A 26,808-nucleotide genomic window follows, 5' to 3' on the forward strand; every position below is an offset into this window, starting at 1 on the left:
AGGGCAAACATAAATATACACATATAAAAAGAAATATATATATTCTGGACAATAAAATAGATTTAAGACATGAAAAAGCAATATGGCACATACCAAAAGACATCTGTCACAAAGCAACCACAACAATTACACAAAAATAAGACAATAATTGAAATGTATCTTACACATAAACATGACAAAAATTGTGTGTACACATGGACAGAAATATAACAATAACAACATAATTAATACATTAATACTGGGAGAGAAAAGAGCACCAAACACAAAGACAATAAAAGAAGAATAATACAAAAATAAAACATTTTCAAACTTCTGAAAGGATCGGTAAACACTCTAATCAATGAAATCCTGGATGTAAGGACATTAGCGTATCCCTGGGAAGTTTCTTAATCCAAGAATTGGTAAACAATGATTGATGATATACTCTGGGCTACACAGTCATTCCAGCTATCTTGTACAAAGAAAACACTAGAAAGGATTATAAATAACCCGCCAGTGTAGAGTATATATCAAAGGCAGAGAGAACCCCTTTAATAGATCAAACCATGGACAACATCGTATGTCGAGTCACTCAGATGAAAGCTCAATCCAAAGAGAGGAATCAAACATAGATGTAAACTCACCTTCTCTGGGTAATACCCCTCTTGAAGGAGAGAAATATTGGGTTTTCATGTGCTGTGAATACAGCTTCTATCATGTACACCGAAGGGACCCCAGTTAAAAGTGAAAATATCTATAAAAACTGTTGGGACAACGATAAGGATAATTTACCATGCTCGCCCAATATGTCATCAAATAAAATTTAGATCCTGAAAGCCAGTAATTAAATCTGACCTTTAGGAAATGGACAATGGCTTCTGTTACAGTCACAAACCGGGTTGCATAGATAAGTCCAAGGAAATTCCTCCAACTATCTGGATGTGATATTTCTGAAGAAAAAAGGGTGCAAACATATAATTAAAAAAATACAATAAAGTACAATATTGGGGGAACACGAAGAACACTGATCAAATGTATGAGTCTAACCTGAGTCCAGTGAAGTTATAATCTTTAAATGAAAAAAACTTTGTTTAAAAACCTCTAACTTACCTCTCATGGCAAAGCATACAAAGATATATCAAACTTACGAACATATTAAATAACAAGGCACAGTAATAACCTGGGGCAGGTTTTGATAACCACGACTTTGTAGGATAAGGGGGAGTTTCCCAGTGTACACAAGTAGTCTGCAGAAATAGAAATAAAGAAAGACCACCGTATCAAGGCGCGTATACCTGTGCAGGGATTCCCCTTCAAGTAAAAGAGACCCCAAATGACCTGAGTTTACCTGATAAAAAAGCCTTGAAACCAATAAGCATTCAAGGTGCTTGAGGCGATACCTCCGAAGTAAAAGGCAGGCACTACCCCAAGGTCGCGATCCGACCTAAAAGAGCATGAGAGAAAACTACGTCTAGATAAAACTCTACAGACAGAGGTATTGTATTCTTGGATAAAATTTCCAGCGGCAAGCGCCGCAACACACGAGTTCCACTATTATAAAATAGGGGATCCACCGGAAGAGTACGCTCCTTTCGAGGAGATTGAAATCCCATTAAAATACCAAGAGCACATGCTCTGGTTTAAAGGCGCCCTAAAACACAATGATCATATTACCAGGCTCGGTCCACTAGGTAGACCAGGAGCAACGTGGCCAGTTCTAGCCAGCTACACATCACATCCGGACATTACAAAAATATCTAGAGAAGAGCTGTTAGCACAGCTAAAAACATTAATCAAAATACATAGGCAATTAGTCCAATATGTAATGTGGACTGCAACAGTCCAAACAGCTGTTAATGTTCCACAGCTGACCCCTCATCAGGTTACCACAAATAAAATGACACCACAGAACATACAGTCATGTCTTGGTAAAACAACCATAAAACGGGAACAAATTCCTTTCTGGTTAGCGCAGAAAATTACTCAAATAGAGGCAGTATTTCCGAATACTACCCCAGTTGAGAAACACAGAATTCTGACCATCTGCCTTCCAATGGGGGTCGCACCACACGTGGAGGACTGTGACACTTGGGGTACAGTCTTTGCTTCCATTTACACGAAAACACATGGTGTTCCGTCAATGGTGGTAATACCAGAAGTGCTAAAACAGATTCAGAATGAATACGGTCCAGAACCTGCTTTAACTCTTGGCATGAAACTACTGAAAGACTTCAAGCAGGTCTCGGCTATATTACTAGCCAATATAAAAGGAGAAGCAGCATCTGTGGCGATCCGCCAGAAATTGAAGGAAACAGATATAACAGATCAACCAATTGAGCTTGCCAGAATTATAGAAAAATGTTATGAAGAACTAGGTAGAGACAGCTTGGGTGGAAAACCGGTAAAGCCCCAACTGCTCGAAAATCCTGAAAAATTATTTATTAAAAATAATTCAAACACTCCTAAAAAGAGCTAGGATGGAAATAAACAATCCACTCCCAAGGAAAAAGTTTTCCAGTCCAGAGGAAGGTGTCCTCGATGGAGGGAAAGAACTCCGACTCGAGAACACCAGTCTCCCCAGAGGGAGCCCTCTGAGAAAAGATATAACCTTAGAAATAGGGATAATTTTAAGAAGCCTGATAGATATCAAAGTATTGATACACGTCCCTCTCGATCTTTTTCACAGAAATCGGAAAGAAGAGGACGGTCAGACCCAGGAGAGCACACCAAGTCCAAAGACAAGTAACCTGTTCAGAGTAAAAAATCTCAATTTCCAAGAAAGAAGGTAGCCAGTATTAGAGTAATCGAACATGCCGAGAATACTGAGGACACCGTTGAAAAACGGGGCGTGGGCACAGACAATGCTAGACAGTGCAGCAGAAATCACCATAGCCCGCAAGATCCTGATGAGTCATCTGGAGACAGTGGACACGAATGAATACATTCAAGTAGAAACTGCCGACACCAGAGTTAGCGAACCTCATAAGATATACGAAATAACACTGCGTATAGAGGGTGATAAGACTAGGAAAATAAAGGGTCTATTTTGGGATAAACTCTCAAAAGGCTATGACATTCTGTTAGCTGAAAAAGATTGGCCCCCAGAGTTTGTCAGGGAGTGCCCTCGTGGTGAAAAAATGATTATGCCTGCCTTCTCGAATCACATTCCGATTCACACTAAATATATATATGCAAGGAAATGGGCAGTGGCCCAGGCATCAGCATTATATAAAAACCATGTAGGATGGGATGAGGACTCTCCTCCTCACAAAATCCAGTTAAAAAGTCAACCAACTGCACAAAGGCAGTATCCAATTAAGCAAGAAGCTAAAAAACAAGTCAGGGAGATTTTAGATCCACTTGAATACCAGGGGGTGATTGAAACATGCACCTCTCAAATGAACAATCCTTTGTTTCCTGTCTCCAAACCAGACGATTCATATAGTTTAGTTTTGGATTACAGACACCTTAACACATGTTGCAAACCATTTGCAGTACATAATTCGCATAGTGTTGCACTAATGAATGACATAGTTAGGAAAAAATATAAAACGACATTAGACATATCAAATGGTTTCTTTTGTCAAAATATTGCACCAGAAAGCAGATACTTGACCGCTTTCTCAGTAATGGGGTCTCAGAAAAATTTCTGTAGGCTCCCACAGGGATTCAAGAATAGCCCAAGACAATTTTCAGCCAGAGTAACAGAATTACTACAAATGTATGATGATGGGGCATTATCTTATGTAGATAATATCTATCTAACAGACGACGACTTGGACACTCACTTGAAAAGAGTGAACACCATAATACTTGGGTTCGCAGCAGAGAGTTACAAATTCAACTTTAAAAAGTCTTGAATTGCCCATCTGACAGTATTATTTTTAGGATACGAATTATCAAGTGAAGGAAAAAGCCTAGCGGACAACTTCTTAGAGAAGTGCGCTGTACTCCAAGCACCAAAAACGCTGAAGAATTTACAATCAATTCTAGGTTTTCTGAATTTCGGAAGAACTTACATTCCAAATTATGCGGAGAGGGTTAAACCTCTCTACGAACTGATTAAACCTGATTTTAAACCAATCACTTGGACTCAAAAACACACAGAAATTTTGAGATCACTGCAAACAGACATGTTAGCAAAAACAAAATTAGATACACGTGATAACACACACGACCTTGTAATCAAAGTAATCCCAGGAAGATGCGGATTCACGTACCTAACCTCTAATGAGGGAGAAACGGTACCAAGTGCTTAAAAATCACACTTGTACACACAAGCAGAAAAAGCATTCAGTCCCACAGAAAAAACTGTGAAAGCGAGTGAACGAGAACTAGCATATGGCAAAAAGGATCAATATCCTCACAGCGGAATCCGCCTTCGAGGCGCTATTCAGCCCAGTAAACCTGCCTACAGTGTCACTGGATCCGAAATGGATACAGTGTTAAATTCTCTTGGAGCGGAAGATGTGAAATACTATTTCGCCCGCAACTGGAAAAACTGAATGATTTGACTTATGAAGAAGAATATCCTCTGCCAATCGAAATTCTGCCTCTCCAACAATACTCCTGTATAATCTATACAGATAGATTTGTACAGCATTTCAACGTAGAGAACAAATCCTATGATGCAGCCTGTGCGATTATTAAAGGTCGCTGGCTGTGCGGTAAATTCAGACCGAAAATAACAAAAACTGAATCAGTGAGAAACTGTTCGGCTCAGAGAGCTGAAATCAGATCTTTAAAGATGGCGATTGAAAATGCAGAACGTGAATTCCCGACACTAATCGTGTGCGATTCGCATTTTTGCGTCAACTCTTACAATAATAAGTTGCAGAGCTGGATTCAAAATGATTACAAAGATGACACAGGTGCCACAATAAGCATAAAATACACACTCTGAGTCATCAACGTGATGGCGTTCACGTTGCAGGGAATTCATTGGCTAATACAGCCAAAGCGGAAGCAACTAAACCGGCTTCCGTAGCCACAAAGAAGCGTTCAGAAAAATACATAGACGGGGAAACCATGCTGGCAGTATAAACGTCCGTAAAAGGCGACTGTGCAGCATTACCCGTGAACTATCCACTCAATTATGCATACGTAATTGATGCAAACTCCGTTCCTTTTGCTCGAATCCCTGGAGTGGGGGATAGGGTAATTCCAAACATGAACTGGAGAAAGTTATTAATAGCAGACGCGCACATGGGTGAAGGCCCAGTGCACAAAAAGATCAAGGAATCTCTGACTGAATTACAATCAGTATACTGGTGGCCGGGGATGAGCGTGCAACATCAAACATATGTGAAGAACTGTCCCAATTGTGACAGGGATCGCAGTAGTTAACCGGTCTAGTCTGTTGCCCAGTTACCTTTTAGAGAAAGGGTAATGGTAAGGGTCTACATGCCATCCAGCGTCCTATTAATCAATTAATACAAAATCCACTTAAAAAATGTGGCCCCCAGCGCTCGGCTGACGCCAGAACGGTTATAAAAGATCTGCGAGTCTTTATCAGCACATACGTGATTGCCATGTTCCATTCTGACCAGGGTCCGGCTTTCAGCTCTCGAGCTTATAAGGAGGCCATGGCCAGCATGGGCATTGGCTTGCGATACTCTTGTCCATCACACCCCGAAGGGAACAGTGTAGTGGAAAGAAAAAACCGGGACATAAAGCAATCTATAACAGCGAAGGTATTAGGTTCGGGTGATGGGTGGGTCAAACATTTAATAAGTGTCCAGTTAAGTCTTAACAATTTGCCAAGAAATTCTCTAAAAGGATTCAGCCCATAGGAACTATTGTTCGGAACTAGAATGTACATTCAGGACTTAGATAGTCAGGTATCAGTGGTAGAAGATAAGAATAAAGACTTTGACATCAAAGACCGTTTGGCTGTTTTACAGGACTTGAATGAAACAAGAAAATCCACAAGCAACATAAAGTTAAAGCAACAGCCAGCTACCACTGACGAGGCACCACCAGCCCCAGCAACGCCTGTCTGGATTCCAAAGATTGAGGATCTAGTCAGAGAAAAAATAGCGGTGAAGAAGGAATTTGGGCCTTCTTACAGAGAAGCAGTACCTTTCTTAGCAATCAAAGAACAAGATCAGTAGTACTACCGCCCCTTGCTGGTAAAAAGGAGAACAGAGTTGTATCAATCGACCTGGTAAAACCACAAGTATGTGACCTATAATAAATAGTAGGCCCAGTGGACTCCCGAGAAACAACAGAATACCCAAACTTGCAACAATTCAAGAGGTTCAAACTGAAAGACTAATCACATTTGATAAACCTGCAGTGCACAGAGAGGAACTACGCAATAATGCCATGGAACTCGTGCCTCTTGAAACACAGATTGAAACAGTTCGTCATGAAATACCAGTCTACAATGACGTGGCATCAGAATGTGCTACCGAAAGACAAATTGAGAGAACAATTCCAACAATTGACAGAACTGCCTCTGGCTACTTCATCAATTTCGATAACTTTTCTGAGGATCAAAGCAACCCTGAAGTAACGCCAGAAACAAAGACTTTTAAAGAAAAAGCAACAGAACTCTTTCATCAAATCAAAGAAGTATATCTGGATGCACCATTGATTGAGCATTGGATTATTTCAGGGGTATTCATACTCCTACTATGCCTAATTTTAGTTTTAGGAACGTTTATTACAGTTCAATGGACACAGCAAGTCAGAACGTCAACTTAGTCCTCAAACCACATAGATCATCCCACGTGAAGAAAAGAGGACTGTCAACAGTAAATGTCACAGCCATTCCAATACCCGGCGGGGTAGTATGGGACAAAACTGACTATGAAATATATGGTCCGGTCGAAATCCTGAAATATCCTCACTAGTTCAAGGTTTCCTTAAGTGACTTTGTAAAACCAAGTACATTTTCTGATAATTGGGATTTTGAAAGTATTATTAATATGATGTCTGATTTAGTGTTGTCAGCAAGATTTACAGAACATGATTATTTACAAGGTTCGTCTAGTTATGAACAGATGTACTGCTTCTCACATTACGGAGATCATTACTTACATAAATCTGCACAACCTAGAAATGTTTTTAAATATAACCAATGGGAACATTGTGCTACTCCACCTAAAAGCAGTTCTAAAACATTCTATGAGAAATTTCAGTACTTCTCAGGGTTTAACACCAGTGATGCAGAAACCTTTTTATTATAAACTGTTAGATAAAACAGGATTGAAAACTATGCTGACAAATACTAAATTGATATATTCAGAAGCATTTTATGAAAAAATGATGACATTTGGTTTTGATTATTGGAAAAATAACATTGATTGGCAAGTACAAGGCCTAGAAGCATTATTTCGAGCCTGCATGATCCCCGAATAATTAATGTTCTTAAATGACACAATATTCACCAAACAACCTGTCTTGGTCTAGCTAAGATTAAAGACCTTAACAAACCGTCTATTCCAAAGCCAATACCTGATAATGCAACAACAGATATTGAAATAGACGTATCTAAAATTTTACATCTAAACAGAACACATCCTGATTGGAAAAAGTGGTTAATCTGGCCTACTGACACAAACAACTGTCAAGATAGATTCCTGAATAAAACACAGGGGTTAACAATGTCAAGACCAGGCCCTAAATACTCCCAGAGACAACATCCAGGGATAATAACAACATACAGTGTAGGGAAGCTGTGCCTTGAATGGCTGGAATCATCCGCACTGGCAGAAATTAAGCTACACTTATCTTTACTTAAAGATGGTGCTGATTTGCGCAATTTCATTCTGGGTCCTCGCAAACAGCGTCAAAAACGTTTCATAGCGACCAGTATATATGTGGCTTACAACGAGGTATGGAAAGTCACACAAATTGAAACAGCAGAAAAAATACGAGAAATTGATCGTATTAATTTGGAAAAATCACTTTCGGTAGTGGACACTGGGTTAATGACTCTGTCCTCCAGAATATATTCACTGGACAGTATTGTATCATCTGCCATAGATATAATAGACAAAGACTTGCTAATGTTACAGCATGGCCAGTCGCAATTGCGTTCTATTGTACAATTAGGCTGGACGCTGCAAAATCTTCGTTCAGGCTATGTGCGATGACGTTTAATCAACACAACGTCATTGTTTTCCATCTTTAACCTTACTGATAAACAAATCAGCTTGGCACAGAAAGGAGCAGACTATACAATCCTGAGCATCGAAAAACTTGAGAGATTACCTTTGACAATGTCAGAAAGTCCTGTCATTGAATGGATAATACACGGGATTATCACAATTCCTATAACAACTTTCCGATTTAAAAATTGCCTTGAATACATACCGACTGGCCAGTATGAACGTTTGGGTAAAGGATACATTAAGTCAGCATGGAAATTACCATACACACACACATGCTATAGTGACAGCAACAAAAATGTATTTCTTAGTGGTGAAAACTTTAAACATTCACTAAACGGTATACTTTTGTGCCAAGGTATTAATTTACAGGGAGCCTGTGAAGGAAATTCAAAGAACCTTTCATGCCACCAACATGTCACACCTGCAACGCAGATAGAGCCTTTCTTTAAGCAACTCTCGAACAGGAGTTACATTCTAATAACGGATCACAGCTGTTGTGGCCTTTTGCCAGGGAAAGCATATTGAGGTTCCGTGACGATTTGAACCCGTGTTTTCAACATTGTCGTAAATACATAATTTTGGTATCAGTGAACCGCAAATGATCCATTTAGCATATCCTGGTGTTTTCGCTATGCTACGAGCAAGAGTACTCCTGTAACAAACACATTTCTGATCTACCCATGGCATCCATCTTAGATTATGGCAGCCATTTTGTGTTTCTTGCCCTCACATAGACAATGGACACGCAATGACCTCTGATTACTTCATTTCGGTTAAGGACACGTAGGCTTTAGCCAGCGATTCACCTCTCTAATGACACGTGCACCTTAGAACAGAACACGCCATGGCTGCATGACTCGACAGAAACTGCCTCCTCTGCCTGAGGCTAGTCCTGCTATACTGGTTCTCGTGTTCGTTGGCCTTTTCATGATTAGGCGGCCGAAGCTGGTAGCCTTGCCCATTTATGACCCACAAACATCTCTTATCCTGCCTTTCTATCTTCTGCACCTGGCTCTGCTCCTTTCCTTCTGGGCCTTTATTAGGGGGAGGTAACGAAATTTACGATGAGGCGGTCCGGCTCTTGAATCAAAAGTTGACATGGGATTATGATGGAATAGTGGGAACCCCTCGTTCGTAATGTTTTGACATCAGATATTGTTGACGATTCCTGTGCAACGCCAAATATTTATTGTTTAGGACACAAAGGTTTGGGAATGTACTAACATGTAAAGAATTTGCCTGAAGCCCAATATTTAGTATATAAGGAGCAACCCTCTTTGTACAATTCGAACAGGCTCCTAGATTCTGCCTGTGTATAGTTTCTGTGACTTCTGTGTCCCTGCAGTAATAAACCTTTGGTCTTTGACGCCACCATCGAGAAGCCCGTGTTTCTGTTTATTTGTGCACCGAGACAGGTAGAACTCCGGGGTCTTCGGGTGTTATCCCTGACACCTCTGGACGGAACCAAAAAGTCCAGAACTCCAATTGGCGCCCAACGTAGGGCGACGTCATTCGGTACCGGTCCAAAAGCCTGAAGAGTTCGAGAAGCTTCGTGTGAAGATTCCTGAGGGAGGCGCCCCACTTCATCGATCCCGGCATATCGCAAAAGTGGCCCGACGTTCTCTTCCACGAGGGTTCCCGTTCAGGACGGCTGCAGTGGTCCGTTGCCTTGACCGTCGCCCTGTCTTGGACCCGAGGTGCAGTCCTTAGTACGGCGAGACGTGACGGGTTTCTCCTTGGTGACGTCTTCAGTGCCTCAGTTAAGTATTAAGTGGTTGCTAGTTGGTTACTTCGTAAGGGTTGTTCCTGTTTGGATAATCCTTGTTAGTTCTTGGTTTGGTTTGGTTTCGTAAGATTATCACTGGTTGTTCTGGTTACGATAATCTATTGGTTCAGTTTGGGTATCGATACATTCGTTCGCTTTTGGTAGGCCTAAGTTCTTGGTTCGAGTGCACATTTTTGTTTGTGTTTTTGTTCGTTCTGTGTTCCGGATTATAAAATGGTAAGTCAGAAAAATTGTATGTTGTCGTGTTTTGGTTGCAACAGTGATTCCCGGTTGGAAGACTCATGTCTGGTTCCTCCGATCGGAACTCCTCTATATGACCTTTATTGTAAGCATGGTGTGGGTCCTATATCTTATAATGAGGTGTGGGTCCGATATACGGAGAAAGACGGTGTCCTTAGTTGGCCATTGCATGGTAGTTTTGAACTCGAGGTCCTTGATAATTTAGAAGTGAAACTGTTTAAGAAGAAAGCCCGGCCAGCAATGTTTGATTCTTTCCGTTACTGGCAAAAAGAATCTAAACAGAGAGAAATTAAAAGGTTGAAGAAAGAACAGAAAGAGCAAGAGTTGACTTTAGAACAAGCTGCTAAGCAGCTGCAACTCAACGAGTCTGAGAAAGCAATGGAGGTGGCTACTAGAGAGCGTAATTTAGCGATAGATAAGTGCTATCCTGCCTTGTCATCGAGTACAGCTAAGATAGTAGAGGACCCCGAAAACGATCCTCTGTTGTCTTACTTGTTACGGTCACCCCCACCGTATGCACAGGGTGCTACGGCTCCACCTTTACCGAATGTTCAATTACCGGTTGCTGGACAACCTGGTATTCCTGCTCCTGCCCCCGTGAATCAAGCTCCTGTACCTCCTGTGGTCAATGTTAATGTTCCTTCGGCACCCCCTCTTCCAGGGTTGCCGGCTTCTTTGCCTATACCTGTATCACTTACACCTGCTGTTTCAAAAGCTACTTTGCCTGATACTCCTACTGTTTCTGTTCTATCTGTTCCAACTGCTACTGTGTTTTCGACTTCTGCTAGTATTATGACTCCACTTTCTGTTCGTCGGAGAATCACTGATTCTGTCTCTAATATTCTGTCTCCCTTCTATAAAACTTTAATTAAGACTCCTACCTCTGACTCTGTACAGAGACGTAGTCAGCTTCCAAGTACTGAAGAACGGGGAATATTAGATTCCACAGCTCTTAGATGGATTTCGAAGAGTAGGAGATATAGTACTAGAGATGTATTGGATACATTTATGCAATGGAAAGAACCGACACAAAGATATGTGTTCGACGAAATGTGCTCCCTTTTTACGTGAGGAATTAGAAGAAGATGACTCTGAATCAAATCTAGAAGAATTAATTAATGTTCAGAAAGAGTTTGCTGCTGGTACGATAGTTGGTCAGGATATAAAGGAAGCGATGGAACTAATTTTAAGCTATAGGAATGATCCATCCCTTCGTTCACCGAGAGAGTTAGAGAAACATAGTACGAAGCAGAATCGCCAATATCCAATGAGGGAGGTTCCCCCAATTTGGCGTGAAGCTGTGCAAGCTAATGCAAACCTTGGTATTGCAGCCGCTCCGGCGCAATTCCAGAGAGTGTGGATACACATTCCGTGGAAGCGAGCTGAAGTATTAGCAGTGAAGCAGGCCTTGCCAGATCCGCGTAAAAATCCAGCCGGATATTATAAGGAGTTAGCACAGACAGTTGAGGCTTGCGTGATGAATTTAGCGGACATTGACATGTTATTTGGGAATGTAGTTCCGCAACCAGTTTGGGCTAAAATTCGTAAAGAGAATCATCCCGTTGCCCTAGGTGGTGATTGGGCAGCTATAATTGCGGCAGATGGTCAGCAAATAGGTGGTTCCAAACCCGAACCTCTAATTGCTAATCTACCAGGTAGAATAATTGACTTAATGAAGACTCTGATGCCAGCATTGCGTGTTAATTGGGACAAGTTGTCCGCATGCAGGCAGAAGAAAGACGAAAGTGTCTCCGACTTTTTCACAAGGTTCGAAGAGACTTTCGTAGATCACAGTGGTCAGGATATGAGCACAGAAGGAGGACAGAGACTGTTTGTTGATAAATTTGTACACAATCTGTTGCCAGAGCTCAGTAATAAATTGAAAGATTCAGAGAGTGCGTGGGCTGTCTCTACAACTGCGCAAATACTTGCTACTGCACAGTATTATGAAAATAGGGATAAAGAGGAGAAGGAAAAGTCAGAGAAGAAGACGAAAGATTTAAAAACTAAAGTTCTTTTACAGCAAGCATTTCCGCCTCGCACGAATCAGACTAATACACAGCAAGGGTCATATCAAAGGACAGATTATAGTTCGCCGAGGCCTCAATATCAGTGGAACCAATGTGCGTATTGTAAAAAAGAAGGTCATTATAAGAATGACTGTCCTGTCTTAGCGCAGAATAATGCTGCAGCAGCTCAGAGAGGTCGTGGTGGTTCCATGCAGAATTCTAGAGGTCGAGGACGAGGTGCTATGCCTCCACAGACGAATGATCGCCCTTCTAATTATTTTGATCAGCGAAATGGACAGTCTGCCCAACAAAATAGATCTCAACAGTATCACGTTGAAGACTATTGTGAAGTTGATGAGGGATTTCAGCAAACGGAATACTAGGACAGCCATGGACAAAGAGAGGGAGTAGTATCAGTTCCAGTGGATCAGAGTAGGCCTTATGTCGCAGTAGCAACATCAGGTGTAGTCGAACCGTTTCTGTTGGATACTGGTGCAGCAAAAAGTTATATCATTCATGCGAAACTCCCTGGCGCACCTTTGTCCGGCTTGACAAATGTCTCAGTAGGTTTTTCAGGTGCCCCTGTTTACAACCCCGTATCTGGTCCTTTGTCTATTTCTATTGGACCGTGTCAATTGAAAGCACCCTTGATTTTGACAACCGGTTGTAATGAAAATCTGCTTGGTTTAGACTTGTTAAAACGCTTATATGCGACTTTGTACTGTTCTCCGTCAGGAGTACAGCTTACATTGGGTAAAAGAATCACCTCTCCAATGTACTTGTCAATGGATGCACTCCCGCCAGAGCTGCGTTCACTCCCTGATACTCTTTGGGCGACTGGTCCTAATGATGTAGGCCTTTTAGAAATTCCACCATATGTAGTCACTTTGAAAGCAAATGTCAAATTTCCACGAATTCCTCAATACAGGATCTCTAGTGAAGGTGAACGTGCACTTTTATTGATTGTGCAAGATTTGATTAAGAAAGGCGTGGTTGAGGAAACTAGAGGAAATGTCTGTAACAGTCCTGTGTTACCAATTCTGAAACGTACTGATCCTTCAAAGCCTCCAGTGTATAGGTTTGTAATCGATCTTAGGGAGGTTAACAAAATTGTGGTTCCGCAGTTTCCTGTAGTTCCAGACATTACTGCATTGTTAACGTTGATTCCTGCTACAGCCACATGGTTTTCAGTTATCGACTTGAAGAATGCCTTTTTCAGCATTCCGATAGCCGAAGAAAGCAGAGATATTTTCGGCTTCTCTCTAGGATGTCGAAGCTTCAGGTTTAAACGTGCTCCACAAGGTTATTGTGAGAGTCCGTCCATCTACAGTCAGGCATTAAAAAGTCAGTTATATTCCTTTATACTTCCTCCTGGTTCTGCTCTAGTGCAATATGTAGATGATCTTCTAGTGGCTGCCGATGACATGGAAACTTGCAAAGCAACTACAATTTCCTTATTGCATCATTTGTCTAATTTGAATCACAAGGTGTCACCTTCGAAAATGCAATACTGTTGCCAAGAAGTGACCTACCTAGGTCATCTCTTGTCAAAGGAGGGAAGGAAGTTGACCCCAGAGAGAATAAAAGCAATTACGCAGATGAATGTTCCTAGCACACAGAGAGAAGTACGTGCCTTTTTAGGTATCACCTCATACTGTAGTCAGTGGATCCCAAATGTTTCTCTTTTAGCAAAACCGTTGGTAACTTTGACTGGGAAAGGTGTTCCGAGTCCGGTGCCATGGTCTGCTGAATGTCAGGAGAGTTTTTCTGAGTTACGAAATGCACTATGTTCAGCTCCTGTATTGGGTACACCTGATTACAGTAAGCCATTCACGCTCTATGTTCACGAGAGAGAAGGTTGCGCGTTGAGTGTTCTGACACAGAGATTTGGTGATAAACAATGCCCTTGTGCGTATTTTTCATCAACATTAGATCCGGTAGCTAGAGCGTTGCATAGTTGTTTGAGAGCTACAGCAGCAGCTGCAGCTTCCATTCGACAATCTGCTGGTTTGGTGATGAACAACATGCTAGTGGTCATGGTTCCTCATGCTGTGGACACACTCATGAATCGAACCAAGACGCAACACCTTACCAGTGCTAGATTATCAGGCTATGAGTTGACACTGTTAGCGAGTCATATACAGATCAAAAGATGCAATGTATTGAATCCAGCAACATTGTTGCCGACTAATCAGGAGTCGAGTGATTCTGAACCCCATGATTGCTGTTTCAGAACCGAGGAAGAAACAAAAGGACGAATTGATTTAAAAGACACTCCGTTGTAAGATCCAGATGGCACGTTGTATGTTGATGGGTCGTGCTTTAAATTGGAGAATGGTGATGTGACTGCCGCTTACGCAGTAACGACTTTGAGTACGATTGTGGAGACTGCAAGAGTGAGTCAGAATTCTGCCCAAGCTGCGGAATTGATTGCACTAACGAGAGCGTGTGTTTTAGCTAAGGGAAAGAGAGTGAATGTGTTCACAGATAGTCAGTACGCGTTCGGCGTGGCCCATAGTTTTGGCCGTTTGTGGAAAGAGAGAGGTTTCATTACGTCCCATGGGACTAAGATTCAACATGGTCAGCTAGTTAACGACTTGTTGGAATCTCTACCCTTGCCGACTGAAGTTGCGATTGTGAAATGCAGTGCTCATAAAGCAATCACGGATGATGTTGGTCGTGGGAATGCTTTTGCTGATGAGACCGCTAAACAGACAGCTAGGAATATGATGAGTAGAATGTATGTTGCAGTGTTAAATCTATTGTTCTAATTATGGTTTTCTGAAAAGCATTTTTATATTGGTTTATCCCCTGCTTTAGCTGTTAAATGAAAGATTGTATATAATTTTTTTTGTTCTGAATGATGATGTTCTTCCTGCAATAATAAAAAAATTTAAAAAAAGAATGTATGTTGCAACGTCTGCAAGGTGGATCTCGGAGTCTGGAATGTGTGAGGACACAGTGGAAAGTGTGAAAGAAAATTCAGAAAGAGGCGACTGAGGAGGAAAAGCTTGCATGGAAAGAGAGCACGGGTAAATTAGACTCGAGTGGGTGTTGGATTGATTTGTCAGAACAACAGCGTTGGATGTTGCCAGATGCGTACGTGCTTGCAGTAGTAACGATGGCGCATGGAGCAGCGCACATCAGTTCTAAAGGGATTTGTAAGATGTTGGCTCCAGTTTGGAAGAATGATGGGATTAGTAAGTGTGCAGAGACAGTGGTGAAAAATTGTATGGTATGCCTGATGCATAATCCTGGCAAGGGAATCCCCACACCTGCTGGTCACTTCGCTCCTCCTTCTTGCCCCTTTGAAGTGATTCAGCTAGACTTCATTCACATGGATCGTTGCAACAACCTAAAGTACGTCCTAGTGGTAGTTTGTGCTTTTTCCAGATGGATCGAAGCATATCCACTAAAAGACAACACTGCTTTGTCTACTGCCAAAATTCTTCTCAAGGAATACTTCCCCAGGTATGGCATGCCACGGATTGTATGGTCAGATAATGGAAGTGAGTTTGTAGGGAAAGTTATGCAGAGTGTGTGTGCTGGTTTAGGGATTAAACAAAAGTTCCACAGTGCGAACCATCCCCAGTCTGCTGGTTTAGTTGAGGGTTACAATGGCACCCTCAAACTAAAACTTGCTAAGATACAAGTATCCACGGGTTTGCCCTGGCCAGATGCACTGCCTTTGGCTCTGTTATCCACGAGAGCGACTGTACATTCTAGAGTAGGGCTCAGTCCATATGAAATAGTGTTCGGTCGTCCCGCCAATGTTTGGGGGGTACCTAGGCCAAAAGAATTTAGACAGCTGGAATATCCAATGTTAATTGATTACCTTTTCGACTTGACTGCTAAATTGAGTCTTATTCACCAACAGGTTTTTGATGCATTGCCAAAGCCACCGGAGAGCACAGGTCATCAGCTGAAACCAGGGGACCACGTTGTTGTTCGAAATTTTGCAAGAACGAAAAATCTTCAGCCCAGATTCGTTGGCCCCTTCCAGGTGTTATTGGCGACGAGAACTGCTATTCGTGTGGCCGGACGGAAGAACTGGATACACACGACACACGTCAAACGTGTGCCCCTGCCACTTCCTTACGATAACTGGGTGAAGAAGGGAATCGGTGCCTCTGAAGCAGAACCAATACCCAGGTTTATCCCTTTCAGCGATGCAGAACAACAACGTCTCCTCGGCATGCTTCAACATCCTACGCATGCTACGGAAGATCTTCTGGTGGATCCCCACCGAGACCAGGAAGACCGTCACCCAGGCCCTCGTCACCAGCCGACTGGACTACGGCAACGCCCTCTACGCCGGGACCACCGCCAAGCTCCAGAAGAGACTCCAGCGGATCCAGAACGCCTCAGCCAGACTCATCCTCGACATCCCACGAACCAGCCACATCTCCGGACATCTGCGAGACCTTCACTGGCTCCCCGTCAACAAAAGAATCACCTTCCGCCTCCTCACCCACGCACACAAAGCCCTACACGACCAAGGCCCGAGCTACCTCAACAGCCGAGTCAACTTCTACGCTCCCAAACGCCACCTCCGATCAGCCAACCACGCCCTCGCCGCCGTCCCCCGCATCCGAAGAGCGACTACAGGAGGAAGGTCCTTCTCCCACCTGGCCGCCAAGACCTGGAACTCCCTCCCGACCGACCTGCGCCTGACCCAAGACCACCTCTCCTTCAGGAAGAAGCTGAAGACCTGGCTGTTCGAGCAGTAGCGGCTCCCCCCCCCCCCCCAGCGCCTTGAGACCCCACGGGTATGTAGCGCGCTTTATAAGTGTCACTGATTGATTGATTGATTGATTGAGAACTAATCACTGACACATCGAACTCTGGCTCTCCTCCTGAAACTGCTCTTTTGAACTCTGAACATTTGACATCTGCAACAAAAGAACATTTGCCATCTGCGAACCTGAACATTGCAACACCTGCTGAAAATACACTGTTTCCAGATCAAACAGCTCCTGCAAAACTGAGATACAATTTACGATCTCGCAATATGGACAAATAAAGCAGGAAACTGCCTATTTTATACATTTGAATTTTGATACATTGCCTCCAGCCAGGAAGTTTGCTATTGTTTTGTTGTTTTAAAAATTGCCTTGCCTTCTGGGTAGCCGTAGGGTCGTGGCTGTGTGCCTAGTTGAATCTGCGGGGGTCAGACACAAAGTCGATCTTTCTGTTAGTTCTGGGAACTCCCAGGGCTGATAGAGGCATTTTCATCTACGTACACATCATCAGTGGTCGCGAGCGGATTGTAGAAGATGGAGCTTCCTGAGCTGCAACGAGAGAATGTAATTTATGTTCGCAGAAAGAGACTTTACAGAATTCTTCACAGCAAATGCTTTCTAATGCAATGTGCCATTACATTTTTGATTGTTTTGATAACGTTGGTGGGTGGAATCGTCTTTGGTGTGCATTTAATTTTTACACCGGTAACAACTACCGTACCTCCCCTTGATCCTGTTTCTTCTACAATTGCCTCTATGCATTCTTTTCACTCATTTCCTGAACACGAACAAGCTCGACGCTCAGAATTCATTAACAACACATTTGTACAGCTCCTGCACCAACACCAACTGGTAGTTAACACTACAGACTGCTGGGTGTGTGGCTTGATACCCCACACTATGGATAAAGGCATTCCCTATCTGGTTTTGCCTTTTAGCTATAATGGATCATTTCAGGCCTTTCAGACCATTTTTGCCTATGCCCTTGAGACCTATCCTCCGCGTCCACCACGTTCCACTAAATACAACTCTGCCAACAAAGCTTTGGTCCAGGGAATTATTGACATGATTAAGGACGTCAATAATACTCCATCTTACCCTAGAGATGAATTACGGGTATATTTGAGTTGGAATTCTACAGAGTATCGCCTTAGTTTGGGGGAAAGCAAGCGTAAAAGCTCCACTCCAGTCTGGGTCGTACCTCACCGAGGTCAAGTCTGTTTGCAGGGAAATGGGAGGAATCCGAGAGCTCAGCTAGGGAGGAGTGAGTGCGTTGAGACTTATGTGTTTCCGTCCAACTCTTCCCCTGCCTTTCTTACTGCTAGGGGTACCTACTTCATCTGTCAAGACAGAGCGTATACATGGTTGCCTGCTGACTTTTCAGGTTCATGTTATATTGCTCGACTGTTGCCTCCAATGTACACTGCTTCTTCAGACTACCACAAGACCAGAGTAGCAAGAGGTGTCTTCAGCAAGGAAGATACCGCTGGTCAGGAAGCTGGAGACTTCTTCAAAGGTTTCCTTCCGTTCTGGGGGCCTATGGCCAATAGTAGAAATATACGTCAGCTAACACGGGTAGTTGAATCTACTATTACCGAAACTGCTGGTGCCCTTAGCAACTTGACAGCTGAGCTTCAGGCGGATCGTCTCATGACGTTGCAGAACCGTATGGTTCTAGACGTAATACTTGCAGATCGAGGTGGGGTATGCAGAATGATCCAATCGAGCTGCTGTGTTTTTATTCCCAATAACGCTCCAACTGTCTATGAGGCGATCTCTAAGCTACACAAGATTTCCGACTCTATACACGTAGACAAGGGAAACTGGTCCTTCATGAAGTGGTTTTGGACTCTGTTATCAGCGTGGGGATGGAAGGTCCTGATGGTCATTGGTGTCATCTTAGTATTCCTGTTCTCGTGCTGCCTGATTATCCAGTGCGGTCCCGCTTTGTGTAGTCTCTGTGCTGCAACCTGTTTCAGAAAACCACCTGCGTTTGGAGAAAAGGCGCGAGAAAGGATGATGATGCAGCAACATGTCATTGACCTGATGAGCATAGAGTTAGACTCTGACATAGACTGAGTAATTGCCTATGTAAGGGCAAAAGGAGGGTCTGAGGTTCCGTGACGATTTGAACCCGTGTTTTCAACATTGTCGTAAATACATAATTTTGGTATCAGTGAACCGCAAATGATCCATTTAGCATATCCTGGTGTTTTCGCTATGCTACGAGCAAGAGTACTCCTGTAACAAACACATTTCTGATCTACCCATGGCATCCATCTTAGATTATGGCAGCCATTTTGTGTTTCTTGCCCTCACATAGACAATGGACACGCAATGACCTCTGATTACTTCATTTCGGTTAAGGACACATAGGCTTTAGCCGGCGATTCACCTCTCTAGTGACACGTGCACCTTAGAACAGAACACGCCATGGCTGCATGACTCGACAGAAACTGCCTCCTCTGCCTGAGGCTAGTCCTGCTATACTGGTTCTCGTGTTCGTTGGCCTGATCATGATTAGGCGGCCGAAGCTGGTAGCCTTGCCCATTTACGACCCACAAACATCTCTTATCCTGCCTTTCTATCTTCTGCACCTGGCTCTGCTCCTTTCCTTCTGGGCCTTTATTAGGGGGAGGTAACGAAATTTACGATGAGGCGGTCCGGCTCTTGAATGAAAAGTTGACATGGGATTATGATGGAATAGTGGGAACCCCTCGTTCGTAATGTTTTGACATCAGATATTGTTGACGATTCCTGTGCAACGCCAAATATTTATTGTTTAGGACACAAAGGTTTGGGAATGTACTAACATGTAAAGAATTTGCCTGAAGCCCAATATTTAGTATATAAGGAGCAACCCTCTTTGTACAATTCGAACAGGCTCCTAGAATCTGCCCGTGTGTAGTTTCTGTGACTTCTGTGTCCCTGCAGTAATAAACCTTTGGTCTTTGACGCCACCATCGAGAAGCCCATGTTTCTGTTTATTTGTGCACCGAGACAGGTAGAACTCCGGGGTCTTCGGGTGTTATCCCTGACACCTCTGGACGGAACCAAAAAGTCCAGAACTCCAATATCTCGTACAAGTAACTTCCATGGTCAAATGCTGTATGCAAGCATTGTTTCCAAACGGCCCTGGAGACTCCGAGACTCCCATATGGCCTCGTTTGAATGTCTCTTCTATACGAATTGATACTTTAAGCAAAATGAAGTCTGTGCTTTTGCAGACAACAGTGCCCATCACGTCATCAAAAGAGACGTATGATCTCCTAGTTGCAAGGACAACATCAGAGATTCATGACCTTTTATCAACAAATTGCCCCGTGCATTTCACAGAAATGCTTAGCCAAATTCTTAACATATGGAGTGCCATAGGCATCCCAGGCGTATTTAAGACCATTTTTACGGGACTGTTAACACCATTCAAAGCAATTCTAGGAATCATTCCTAATTTTGTCCATTCAGTCCTTGGCGGCATACCCCTGATTTTGGGACTTGTAGCAGGCATTTTATTTTTGACCCTCCTGCTCCGATATGGAAAGCCAAAACTCAGACATGACTCCGACAAGGATGGAAGAAACGATCCTAGCAATACGCTACCGGGACCGAATAACTAGAGTCCTTGGATTGGCCAGGCTGAGAGATCTGAACATGACCTGGTTTCTTTCATTCAGACCTATATGGCAGACCTGCATCTTACCTGTGCTTCGATGTATGCTATTCGGAGATGAGTGCATGTTGGACATCTGTCTTGCACTTCCATCAGCAGTACCAATGGATATCGATACTTTGCTAAGTCCTATAACAGCTCACGCATTGTGTTGTCCCCAGCGGCTACCAATCCTGATGACCGCATTCGTTGAGACTCCTGTGCTACGACTAGGTGGTGACAGTGGAGCGAGAAATAAAAGCAACATCACCCAGGTACGACCTTCTGTGAGCATTGCTGATCCAGACTTTGATGATAGCAATCATTATCACACCTGCCAAGTTACAGCACTATCGAACTTGGTTGAACTGTCACCTGATTTTGTAGACCAATTCTTTGAGAGCCTGTCTGATATGATGTTCTCCCCCGAACAGAAATAATAATTTTGAAAAGTATTCCGACACACAGCATTCCCATGAACTCTGGATTCGGCCTTCAGTTTTGATCAACAAAAACTACTGTAAAGCGTTGGAACTCTATTACCCCGTTCACCATGAAAACACATTTTTTTTTAATTGAACATTTTTCAAAATATTTACCTTTTTTCTGGCACAAAAATTCTTTGCTTAAAGTAGAACTATTCATAAAGAACAAAACTTCTATTTTTAGGTAATTCTAGAGACATAATAACTTTACATCAGCCTCTAGCAACATGTTACAGCAATTGCAATTATATGTGATGAAATTATCTCGGCCTTCTTTTCTGTATTAAGAGATATTTCATGTGTAACTTTTTCGCAAAATCGTTCACTGATTACATATGCTATAATTTTGAATGATTTCTATGCTTAACCCTTTCCATGCGGCCGCGATTCCCCTGGTGTGCTGTAAACAGCACGAACAGGGGCGGGCCGTGACGAACCCCAGCCATCATCAGCACACGAGCACCGCAGTGCATGACGGCTGGGGTTCGTCATCAGCATGAAAGGGGTTAATGACGTACAGTACAAATAATTCCATGTATTTCAAATACGCCATTTCAAATGTGAATATGTATTTGGGGTGGGTAATGTTACGCATGCATCTTATTGCTATAGTGTTTAATAATTTGATGGACATAAATTCGTGGAGTGGGTGTCGCGTTCTAATCTAGGACCCCGATCAATACTGTGACCTTATGCCCCTATACGGCTATAATCCATTTATACCCCTATAATGGCATAAACGATCAAGAGCGATATTTCAGAAACTCGTCTCGGGCCTAACACGATCAGAGCCACATTTCAGAATCTCTTCCTCTGCAGCTCATTAGAGCAGATGACACAGCAGAAGCCACTATCTAAGATTCCTAGATTACACTCCGAGTTCTTCAACAAGAGAAAACTCAGCAACCTGGGAAAGCCCCGCTTGCTATGTTTTGATTAGCAATAGAACTCTAATGAGCACTGAGAGACGATCACTTCCTAGTGACATCTTTATTGACGTCTTATGTCCAAAAACTTACGTCAAACATGGCACCTTTCAGGTGTAAATATTACCAACTTTGCCTTAAGCAAACGCTGCCTCAAAAACATCGATGATAGCGATGGTGTGGTGAATACAGGAGCAGAACAGCTGTCTCTTACAGAGCCCAGCAGATGCAAGCTGCCCACGGACGCTGCCCCTCCTCCTCCTCGACGCGCTGAGAGAGACGCTGTCTTTTCTCCTGCCGAGAAAATCCAGCTCCGGCGTTTCCAGCCTACTCTTGCGAGTGACTGGGATATCGAGTCCTGGAAGGAGATACAAGACCTCCAACATTGTATTTCAGAGGTATGGTGTTGACTAAACCCTTAGAGAGAATTCTTGAAGCAAACCTTGGCAAAACCAACGTAACTAAAACTGCTACTTACTTACTCCCTCCCAAGCATTAGGCTTAGGTCAGGTACACTGGGGTAGGTGTAGTTAGAAGCACCAGTTGAGTACGTTAGTCAAATGTATATATGAATGTATATATTTTATTCATTTTAACCATTGTATGGCTAAGAAACCATATCAATGCTTTTACAGTATTATTTCGCAATCCTCATTTTACTGTACGCACTTTTTATAATAACTAGTCCTGCAATTGTGGCAATTCACTTCTCTTGCATGAGAAGAAAGACTGTTCAATAAATACCACCTTTTATTGAAAACGCCCATCTCTAAATTTCTCTGCATCTTGGTGAAAGTAATCTGCACAACTGACTGAGTAAAATAACTGTCTATTGTTTCACACGACTCTAGAGATTGACTCTTATTTTAAGGAGCAAAGTTGTCATGTTTATGCGGTTGTTGGAAAACTGAATCCCTTCTTGTCTGTACCAGGGAAGCTGATCACTTCCTATTCAGTCAAGAAAGTTTCCAGTGACCTCTGAGCTAGTTGGTAACAAACCCAATTAAGTTTAGCATAGTCAGTAGAGACCTGGAAGACTGCACATCTACGACTATACTACTGTTTATGTTATTCCAATGTGCAGGGCCTATAGGGAAAATAGGAACTACACTACAAAATAATTGCAATCCCCCGTCCCTATGACGAACGGGGTTCAGCAGGTTACCTGCACATGTCGGCGAAGGGTAGACACAAGCTGATCAGTTTAGTGTAGCGCACGTGCAGCCCTGCACATCTAAGGGCATCACAGAGCTGTTGTTGATCGATCTCATGTGGCTGAACGCCACTTGTCCCTCTAAGAAGTTGGACGCCGACCACTGGGGGTCATGTAACTAGCATGGAGGACTCTTGTTCATTATCGGAATTACCGACACAAATCGCTCCACCAACTAAGAACAGCCATGACCCACCACCCACAGAATTAAGAAAGAGCTATCAATATGTCAATCCTTTCCGTTTCTGGGCCGGGTGAGGTTTCCCGTGTTGAGTCAAATTAAGCCACAGGCTCCACTCCTGGTGGTGTCCTTCCGTCAATTCCTTTAAATTTTAGCTTTGCAACCATACTCCCCCCAGAACCCAAAGACTTTGGTTTCCCGGAAGCTGCTCGGCGGGTCATGGGAATAACGCTGCCGGATCCCTAGTCGGCATCGTTTATGGTTGAAACTACGACGGTATCTGATCGACTTTCGTTCTTGATTAATGAAAACATTCTTGGCAAATGCTTTCACTTTGGTTCGTCTTGCACCGGTCCAAGAACTTCACCTCTAGCGGCACAATACGAATGCCCCCGGCCGTCCCTCTTAATAATGGCCCCAGTTCCGAAAACCAACAAAATAGAACCGGAGTCCTATTCCGTTATTCATAGCTGAAGTATTAAGGCGAGTGGCCTGCTTTGAACACTAATTTTTTCAAAGTAAACTCTTCGGACCCCCAGGACACTCAGTCAAGCATCAAGGGGGCTCCGAGAGGCAGGGGCTGGGACAGGCAACTTTAATACATGATATTGGAGATGGAATTACCGCGGCTGCTGGCATCAGACTCACCCTCCAATGGATCCTCGTTACAGGATTTAAAATGTACTCATTCCAATTACAGCGCCTTGAAAGAGTCCTGTATTGTTATTTTTCAGCACTACCTCCCTGAGTCGGGAGTGGGTAATTTGCATGCCTGCTGCCTTTCTTGGATATGGTAGCCGTTTCTCAGGCTCCCTCTCCGGAATCGAACCCTGATTCCCCGTTACCCGTGGTCACCATGGTAGGCACAGAAAGTACCATTGAAAGTTGATAGGGCAGACATCCAAATGTAATGTCGCCATCACGGGGACGTGCGATCGGACCAAGGTTATCTAGAGTCATCAAAGCAGCCGGGCTCGCCCGGATTGGTCTTTGTCTGATAAATGCACGCAACCTCGGAGGTCAGCGCTCGTTGCATGTATTAGCTCTCACCACAGTTATCCAAGTAACAGATGGAGCGATCAAAGGAACCATAACTGATTTAATGAGCCATTCGCAGTTTCACTGTCCCGGCCGTGTGCACTTACACATGCATGGCTTGATCTTTGAGACAAGCATATGTTACTGGCAGGATCAACCAGGTAGCCGCACCTGCTGACGTGGTGGGGCCGAGTTCCCATCTCCTAGACTGGCAAACTTCACACACCCCTCCCTCTCAGGAGCCTGCCAAGGAAAGTAGCTCACCCGCTTGGGCGGGTGGGCTCACTGGAGGGGTGTGGAGAGGTGTGGTCGCATGGGCACCGGCAGGCCCAGCCATCTCCCCCGGTAGGGAGAAGCAGGCCGAGGCGCAGCCAGAGCGAGAGGCAGGGTGCCGGAGCCTGGCGGTGATGGCACCCCACGGACGGTCATTCCGAGCTGCTGTGGAAATGTGCTGGGCGGTGAAGGGTGATGGCGAGGCGCCTTCAGACCTGCTGGGCAGCAGCATCCATGGGCCATTACGCCACCGACCCCTTCTGCTCGGGTCAGGCCACTGGGGGGCATGAGCTGCTGGGGCCGCTCGGCCTTCGCTCTGCTAGGTAGGGTTTAGGGCCTCCCGCCAGGCGACAGGCCCTCGAGTCGGACGGTCCATGCGGATGGAAGCACTTTGCTTGAATGGTTTCAAAAGGAGAGGGTACCCCACTTTCACCAGGGAACAGGGTAGAAAGACAATTAGTCAGACGGGGGGATCCCTGGGATCTACTGGTTGAACAATAAATGTTGGCCTTTCCTGTTTTGAGAGGAAAGAGGTCACAAAGTGCAGAGGGTATTTGAACAATTATAAGAATAGTTTTCCACAAAGAAAATAGGATCGTTAACAATCTATATTTATTATAAAAAAAAATTCAATCAATTACATAATAAAAACAAAGCAAGTTCATACAATTTTCACAAAACAGTTTAAAATCCAAGTGAAAGGTACCTTGGAGGAATAAAAATCAACAGTGTTACACATACATGATATTACGGTACGCGGAAAGTGAAGACATAACTATAACATATGTAAAAAAATATACAGCAAAATACATGTAATTACAACAAACCCCTTAGTGAATATGTGGCTCACCAGATATCTTAGCCACTCAATTAAACAAGATCCAAAGAGCCTGGCCTAGTTCAATTACTGTAACGCTTTAGTGGAAGAATGAGATACCCATCTAAAGTTTTACCCGGCCCTAACTGGATTCTTTTGAACAAAGAAACAGTGCGTCGACGCGTTTCGGTGCTGTACAGTTGATTTTATGGCACCTTCCTCAGGACTTCTCTTTTCTGGGGTTTTAAAACTATTTGAGATGCATGAATTTTGAGAGAACTCCTGACAATTGAGAGAAGAAAAGAGACCCCAAGATAAGGAGCTCCAAAGCTAGGAGAAAGAAGGCCGAACGAACAAAATTTGAGATAGCCCAGAGCAATAACAACTAGACCACATCACGGTACATCGCCCACAGAACCCTAAGGATACGGTATAATCATCCGTTCTCTGAAACCCCAGAAAAGAGAAGTCCTGAGGAAGGTGCCACAAAATCAACTGTACAGCACCGAAACGCGTCGACGCACTGTTTCTTTGTTCAAAAGAATCCAGTTAGGGCCGGGTAAAACTTTAGATGGGTATCTCATTCTTCCACTAAAGCGTTACAGTAATTGAACTAGGCCAGGCTCTTTGGATCTTGTTTATTGAGTGGCTAAGATATCTGGTGAGCCACATATTCACTAAGGGGTTTGTTGTAATTACATGTATTTTGCTGTATATTTTTTTACATATGTTATAGTTATGTCTTCACTTTCCGCGTACCGTAATATCATGTATGTGTAACACTGTTGATTTTTATTCCTCCAAGGTACCTTTCACTTGGATTTTAAACTGTTTTGTGAAAATTGTATGAACTTGCTTTGTTTTTATTATGTGATTGATTGAATTTTTTTTTATAATAAATATAGATTGTTAACGATCCTATTTTCTTTGTGGAAAACTATTCTTATAATTGTTCAAATACCCTCTGCACTTTGTGACCTCTTTCCTCTCAAAACAGGAAAGGCCAACATTTATTGTTCAACCAGTAGATCCCAGGGATCCCCCCGTCTGACTAAAAGCACTTTGCTTGAAACAACAACCAAGGCTGGTCAAGCAGTCCATCCCTAAACGGACCAGAAGTGCCCAATCGATCAGAGTACAGCTGGGGCATTCCCTTGGCTGGCCACCCTCCACAGGGGGTATGCTGGCTTCACATCCCTGCCTGCTCCTGGGGCAAGCAGACTCATAGAAAAAGGACCATCAGGCTGGGGCTGAGAGGCAGGTGCGTGGCCGAGGTTCTGCCTTCCCCTGTTTCAGAATCGCTGAACCTCACGGAGGTCTGATTCACCCTCTCCCTAGTAATCCGGGGGA

The 26,808-nt window shown here is 43.5% G+C and overlaps 1 pseudogene; it reads right to left on the reverse strand.

Moving 5' to 3' along the window:
- Window positions 1–23,505: 23,505 nt before the first annotated feature.
- LOC147724998 (18S ribosomal RNA) lies at window positions 23,506–24,529 on the reverse strand (annotated as a pseudogene).
- Window positions 24,530–26,808: the final 2,279 nt, after the last annotated feature.

This window comes from Lissotriton vulgaris, chromosome 4_1 (assembly GCF_964263255.1).
Source record: "Lissotriton vulgaris chromosome 4_1, aLisVul1.2, whole genome shotgun sequence".
Taxonomy (NCBI): Eukaryota; Metazoa; Chordata; class Amphibia; order Caudata; family Salamandridae; genus Lissotriton; species Lissotriton vulgaris.